Source organism: Mustela erminea, chromosome 14 (genome assembly GCF_009829155.1).
Source record: "Mustela erminea isolate mMusErm1 chromosome 14, mMusErm1.Pri, whole genome shotgun sequence".
Lineage (NCBI taxonomy): Eukaryota > Metazoa > Chordata > Mammalia > Carnivora > Mustelidae > Mustela > Mustela erminea.
The window spans coordinates 66670575-66678578 of NC_045627.1; positions in this window are offsets into that span (position 1 = coordinate 66670575).

Here is an 8004-nt window from a genome sequence, read left to right on the forward strand (position 1 = left end):
AAGCCCAAATCCAGGCATTTTAAGTCTTCTACTATTTGATGTTTTACCACTGCTGTCAAGGGAGGCTCTCTGTGGCCTCCCCCACCTCTGAGGAATTGGGGTCACAAGGCCCTCTGAAATGGTAAGTGGTTACCAGATTCGGGATTCCTTCACTCAGTGATATTTCAATAGCACATGTGGGCATTCATGTAGGGTGGCCATCTTTGGACTATACCATTCAGGACGTTAAAATAAACTGCCATTGGGATGCCTGGGTGGCTCTGTGGGTCAAGCGTCTGCCTTAGGCTCGGGTCATGATCCCGGGGTCCTGGGATCTGGCTCCACATGGGACTCCCTGTTCAGTGGCGGTCTGCTTGTCCCTCTCCTCTGCCCCTCCCTCCTTGTGTGCACCCCCTGCAAATAAGTAAAATCTTTTTAAAAATAAAAATAATAATAAAATAAACTGCCATCTACTGCCATTACTATTTCTTTTTTTTTTTTTTAAGATTTTGTTTATTTATTTATTTGACAGAGATCACAAGTAGGCAGAGAGGCAGGCAGAGAGAGAGGAGGAAGCAGGCTCCCTGCCGAGCAGAGAGCCCGATGTGGGGCTTGATCCCAGGACTCTGGGATCATGACCTGAGCTGAAGGCAGAGGCCTGATCTGTACTGAGCTGCTGTCAATGATCTCTTTTGAGGCCTACTTGTGACCGCTGTCTGTAGTGGGGGGCAATCTCGTGGGACTGAGCCCGTACCCTTGGGGATCTGACACTGTCTCCAGGCAGACAGTGTCAGAATTAAGCCTGACTGAGCCACCCAGGTGCCCCGCCATTACTATTTTTTGAAAAACAATTTTAACACCAAAAAAGGTAGGGAAAACATAATCTCAGAATAAAAGGCGGGCCTTAAATTAAACTGAACTTGGTAAAAAACTGATGCCCTTTTCTGTTTTTTTCCATTTCATCTTGAGCCAGGACCTAAGAGCTGACCCCTGTCTAAGACCCAGCAGTTGGCTAACACTCTACCTAGCCTTTCTGAGTGTTCCTGGGCACACTGGACATTATAGTGAAACACCTCTCCACCTCTCAAAGGCAGTCCTGAACACCCCACACTTAACAAAACTGAAGGCATTTGCTAATAATCCCAGAGAATACTGCTGTGCTCAGAGGTAGAGGGGCCGCAACTGGAGGAGCTTTTTCAGTTGTTCCCTGTAGCACTTAATGGGGCAATTTAGAACCTTGGCTCTAATTCCAAGGAGTCAAGGACTCTGAGCTACCCGGGTGTTTCAGAAAAACCTCCCCGAACTTCTGTGCCTTCTTTACTCTCATACCTTTCCCACACTCAATAACACTTCTGAAATCAAATGCGTGAGGGTTTTCCCACACAGAGCAATTCTCTGGGACAACTGAGTGCTAACAGTTGAGCTTAATTCTGACACTGTCTGGTCAGATCCCCAAGGGTACGGGCTCAGTCCCACGAGATTGTCCCTCACTACAGACAGAGGTCAAAAGTAACAGATGCCCAGGTTTCCCACAACTTCTGTCTGACTTGGCTACAAATCAGAGGTCCCCATGACCTCCCCCTTGGATTTGATTGTTTGTTTACAGCCACTCACAGAACTCAGGGAAACACCTACTTGACTTCACCAGCTCAGTAAAGGACAAGATAAAAGTCAGCAGCCAGATGGAGAGATACAGAGGGTGAGGTCTGGGAGGGTCCCAAGCACAGGAGTTTTTGTCCTTACCAAGCTGGAGGGCCACCCTCCCAGGATGTGGATGTGTTCACCAACCTGGAAGCTCTCTGAACCCCACACACTTTCATGAAGGCTTCATCACGCGATTTTGGCTTCAACACGTGATTTGTTCTGCCATCACTCGTGATTGATCATTAACTCCATTTTCAGCCCCTTGCCCTTCTTAAGAGAATGGGGTGAGGGGAGGACTGAAAATGCTGAGCTTCTAATCACGGCTTGCTCTTTCCAGTGACCAGCCCTCATCTATGACTCGACAAGAGTCACCTCATTAGAACGAAAGACATGCCTGTCACCCAGGGAGTGCCAAGGATTTCAGGAGCTCTCTACCAGGAACCAGGGAAAGAGACCATGTCTATTTTCTACTATCTCACGCTGGGTGTGCAGTTTTTCTTCCCAGACACAATGAGAGTGTCCAGGAAGGAGAGTCAGGGGCAGGGGCTGGCATGCTGATGCTGCTGCGAATCTACTGTGTAATTTTGGTGCGGCCCTCAACCGTTCAGAGACCTAATTTACTCTTCTTCAAAATGGAGGCAGTAATACCTGTTTTGCATTCCTCAAGCTTGTCTTGGGAATGAAATAAATAATGGCTACGGATATGGTGTTAAAGCATTATAAAGGAATGGGTGTTTGCTAACTCTCGGGCCCCACCCCTTCTGGTCAGGGCCCCAAGATTCCCTACTGAGTTTAGGGAATCTACTGAGGGGAGGATACCAAGGATCCTCCCCTCCACCCTCTTCTTTGGCTTGACTAGGACTCCATAGCACAACACTCCAGGGGAGACTCTGAGGTTAGAGCAGTGTGGTAGGGAAGAGCTGATTTGTTTTTTCTCAGAGCCCTGGTCTACCAGGTCTCTCCAGGAGGGAATGAGCTCCTAAGTATTAAACACTCCAGGAGTCCACAAATACTCTTGGAGTTCCAGCTTAGTGAGCCTGTCCAAGAATGCTTCCTGCTAAACTAACAAAGGGTGATGGCAGGAGAATGCCGGGAGACATTCCATTCCCCTGCCTCCACGGAATCCTGGCAGCTGGACTTCCTCGTGTGTTATATCTGGAAGAAACTTTAGATCGGTGGTTCTCTATTCTGGCTGAACATTAGAATCACCAGGGGAGCGTTTAAAAAATACCATGCCAGGCTGTAAACTCATACCAACTAGATCAGAATCTTTTGGGGAGGGACCTAGACATCAGTATTTTTAAAGCTCCCCAGACGAGTGAAATATGCAGCCTTGTTTGAGAACCACTGCTATTGATAATCCAGGTCAAACAGCTCATTTTACTGGGCGTTTAAGAATTTTGTCCAGGGGTGCCTGGGTGGCCAGTGGGTTAAAGCCTCTGCCTTTGGCTCAGGTCCTGATCCCAGGATCCTGGGATCGAGCCCCAAATCAGGCTCTCTGCTCAGCAGGAAGCCTGCTTCCCTTCCTCTCTCTCTGCCTACCAGTGATCTCTATCTGTCAAATAAATAAATAAAATCTTTAAAAAAAATAATTTTGTCCAAATTCATACAACAGATTGGAGCCTGAAATGTCAATTCAATAGGCTGATGATAATAACAGCTAATTTTTGTGGAGCATTTACTGGCAAGCAACCTTCACTTTGCAAACATAATCTCAGTTTGCCAGCACAATCATCTTATGAGAAAACTGAAGCCCAAAAGGTTTAGTTTGCTCAGAGTCAAAGCAACTAAAGCAGCAGAGATCCCTGTTCAACTGCTGAACCAAATTTGAGAGGCGATGACAAGACAGGGGTAGGGCCTTTGCCTTTAAGGAACTTATAGTCTATCTGGAGGAAGAGGAAAAAGGTGAGTCAACGCTTAAAACAGTTTAATAAGCATGATAGTAAAAGTAAACAATGGAAGGCCATTGTTCCCATCGAACTCTGGGAAAAGTCAAGGAAGTCTTCTCAGAGGAGGAGTTACCTGCAGAAGTCTTAAAAGGTGAATGAAAAGTAGTTTATGAAAGAAAGAAAGGAGAGAAGTGGGAGTAGCAAGTGCAAAGACATGACACGTGAGAGAGCATGGTGCTCCATGGATGCTCAGAACTCTGTAGTGATTCAGAATGACCTGGTAAGTCCATTTGGGTAGAGATAAGAGTAAGCGGTGAGATTGAAGAAGTACAGAGACCAGATCATTCAGAAGTCTGAAAAATGGAACCATCAAATGATTATAAATTACTCAATGAAAGGATATAAATGTGTTTAAAAGATTACTGAAGGATAAGACATCAAAAGCCCAGGCAACAGAAGAAAAAAAGTGGCCTATATCAAAACTAAAAACTTCTGAGGGAAAATGGCAAGTAGGAAGCCCCTAAACTCACCTCACCCCTTGGATACAACTAGATAACACTCACGTAAGGGCAAATAACCCAGAAAACTACCTGAAGACTGGCAGAACAAACTCCACATCTAATATAGAGACAAGGGGCACCTGACTGGCTCAGTCAGTAGACCATGGGACTCTTGATCATGGGGTTGTGAGTTTGAGCCTCACACTGGGTGTAGAGATTACTAAAAAAAAAATTAATAAATAAACTTTAAAAAAAAATGTAGACATGAGGCCACACTGAAGAGGGTAGGAAGAGCAGAGACACAGTGGGGAGCTAAACCCAGCAGGCCTGGCTGCCAGGGGGAGGGAGCCATTGGGTGCTGAGAAGAATAAGAAACAGATTGCCGCACCCAGTAGTCTATCTGCCTGGGGAAGATGAGTTCCCGCAGGATCTGGCTTTGAAAATCAGAGGTGCTGAATTTTGTGAGTTTTCACAATCAGTGGGACTTAAAGCCTAAAACTTTATTATCATTATTATTATTTTTTTAATTTTTATTATTGTTATTGGGGTGCCTGGGTGGTTCAGTTAGTTTTAGGTGTCCAACTCTTGATCTCAGGTCAAGTCTTGCTTTCAACTCAGTCTTGAGTTCAAGCCCTGCATTGGGCTCCATGCTGGGTGTGGAGTTTACTTTAAAAAAAAAAAAAAAAAAAGGTAAAAATATTATTATTTTTTAAAATATTATTATTTAAATATTAGTTGTTCAGTAATACCCCATTGTGTCAGCCAGAAACATGAAAATGGAGGAAGAATAAAAGGTTACTCGATCTCTCAAGAGGTAATATAGTTCAGGGGCACCTGGGTGGCTCAGTGGGTTAAGCATCTGCCTTCAGCTTGGGTCATGATCCCAGGGTCCTGGGATCGAGTCCTGCATCAGCCTCCCTGCTCAGCAGAGAGCCTGCTTCTCCTTCTGCCCTGTCCCACCAGCTTATGCTTTCTCTCTCACTCTCTCTCAAATAAATAAAATCTTAAAAAAAAAAAAAGACAGAAGCAATGAAGTTCTTTTTTTTGCCATACAAAATTTAACATATTATGACATTACAGGTAAGTTTTATTTTCCTTATTACACCCCTCCATATTTTACAAGCTTTCTAGAATGAACATGTCTCATTTTTAACATGAGAAGTTTTAGGGAAAAAATAAACTAAATATTAAAAGAAAACATTTTTTTTAAGATTTTATTTGACAGAGAGAAACACAGAGAGAAGGAACACAAGCAGGGGGAGTGGCAGAGGGAGAAGCAGGCTTCCCGCCAAGCAAGGAGCCCAATGTTGGACTCGATCCCAGGACTCTGGGATCATGACTGGAGCGAAGGCAGCTGCATAACGACTGAGCCATCCAGGTGCCCCTAAAAAAAATGTTTTTAATTAAAAAGAAGTTCTAGGAAAAAAGTGAACGTGATTTTATTTTATTTTATTATTATTATTATTTTTGTGTGTGACCATGATTTTAAAAAATCTTTTCTTCAGGGGTGCCTGGGTGGCTCAGTCATTTAAGCGTCTGACTCTTGATTTCAGCTCAGGTCAGGAGTGGAGCCTGCTTAAGATTCTCTCTCTCTCCCTTGGGGCACCTGGGTGGCTCAGTCGGTTAAGTGTCTGCCTTCAGTTTGGGTAATGGTTCCAGGGTCCAGCTTAGCATGGAGCCTGTTTCTCCCCCACCCTCAACTCCTACCCCCTGCTCGTGCTCTCTCTCAAATAAATAAGGAAAATCTTTAAAAACAAACAAACAAACAAAAAAAAACTCTTCTCCTTCTCCCTCTACCTCTCTACCACCCACCCTTGCTCAAGCTCTTTCTCAAATAATAAATAAATAAATAAATAAAATCCTTTTTTTAAATTTATTTATTTGACAGGCAGAGATCACAAGTAGGCAGAGAGGCTGAGAGAGAGAGGAGGAAGCAGCCTCCCTGCTGAGCAGAGAGCCTGATGTGGGGCTCGATCCCAGGACCCTGGGATCATGACCTGAGCCAAAGGCTCAGGCTTTAAAGCTCAGAGGCTTTAACCCACTGAGCCACCCAGGCGCCCCAATAAATAAAATCTTTAAAAAAAAAATAATAACTTCTTGAAATAGATTCACATCTCCCTACCCTTCTGTGAAAAGGGATATCATCTTCCTCCCCGCTGTCCAAGTGGGGAATCTTGGCACAGACTGCAGAGCAAGTGCATAGAGACTCAGTGTCTGAGCCCCAGGACCTGTTCTCCAGCCCTGCACCTACACAGGTTTATGTGCAAGAATTTGTCTCCCAAAGCCCACAACCTCAGGATTGGAGATGTTAAAGCCTACATTAGAAACTGAATCTCTGTCCTTAAAAAGATAGCACAATAATCTAGAGATACAGTTTGGAAATAAGTTTGAAAAATGCCTACAGCATGTGGGAGGGAGAGTTAGTTACTAATCTCAGAGTTCCCTGAGGGACTCCTCCAGGAATAAAAGACCTAGCAGGTGCCATTTCCCTCCTCCTCCCTCTGCCCCCAGCATAATCACATGGCCACCTGCTGGAACCAGTGCAGCACCTGGCACTGACTTCCTAACTTGGTTACACCACACCCCACCCCCTCCAGCTGGGCCTATCTCAGTCCCAGCACTGTGGGTGCCTCCCCCAGAAGAATGATGCAAACACTGTCAACACTACATTTCCCAACCTCCTGTGGAGGAGACAGGCACCTTCTTAAAACTGTTCACCGAGCCAGCATGTGCTTTACAGAGCAGGCCCAGCTGGCCCAGTCTCCACAGTGGCTGCTACATGTCTGTGGAAAAGAACCAGTGCCACCTTGTTAAAAGTGTGCACCTCACCCAATACTTTCAAGAGCAAGAGAGCAGCTAACTTTCCTAACACAGAGAAACAGATACAGAGAATTAGGCAAAACAAGGAGACAGACAAATATGTCCCAAATGAAAGCAAGATACCTAACCACAGCAAGATACCTACACAAAACAGAGATAAGTAATATGCCTGATAGAAAATTTAAAGTAGGGCTCCTGGGTGGCTCAATGGGTTAAGCCTCTGCCTTTGGCTCAGGTCATGATCTCAGGGTCCTGGGATCGAGTCCCGCATCAGGCTCTCTGCTCAGCGGGGAGCCTGCTTCCTTCTCTCTCTCTCTCTGCCTGCCTCTCTGCCTACTTGTGATCTCTCTCTGTCAAATAAATTAATTAATTTAAAAAAATCTTTAAAAAAAAAAAGGACTAATCAGAGATGAAGAACACAATAACTTAAATTAAAAATACACTTGATGGGACGCCTGGGTGGCTCAGTTGGTTAAGCAGCTGCTTTCGGCTCAGGTCATGATCCCAGTGTCCTGGGATCGAGTCGCACATCGGGCTCCTTGCTCCGCAGGGAGCCTGCTTCTCCCTCTGACTCTGCCTGCTTCTCTGCCTGCCTGTGCTCATTCTATCTCTCTGACAAATAAATAAATAAAATCTTAAAAAAAAAATACACTTGATGGCGTAAATAGCATGCTAGAAGAAGCAGTAGAATGAATTAATGACCTGGAGTTAAGGTCATTGATGACAGAGTTAAGGAAAGTAATCAAGCCAACAAAAGAGAGGGAAAAAATATGCAAAATGAGAACAGACTTATGGAACTCAGTGACCCCATCAAATATAATAACAGAGATCCTAGAAGAAGAAGAAGAGAGAAAGGGAACAGATAATTTATTTGAAGAAATAAAAGCTGAAAACATCCTAATCTGGGGAAGAAAACAGATATCCAAACCTAGAAAGCACAGAGCTCCCCCAACAAAATCAGCCCAAGGAAGTCCATACAAAGACACAAAGTAATTAAAATGGCGGGGTGCCTGGGTGGCTCAGTGGGTTAGGCCGCTGCCTTTGGCTCAGGTCATGATCTCAGGGTCCTGGGATCAAGTCCCGCGTCAGGCTCTCTGCTCAGCAGGGAGCCTGCTTCCCTCTCTCTCTCTCTCTCTCTGCCTGCCTCTCTGTCTACTTGTGATCACTCTCTG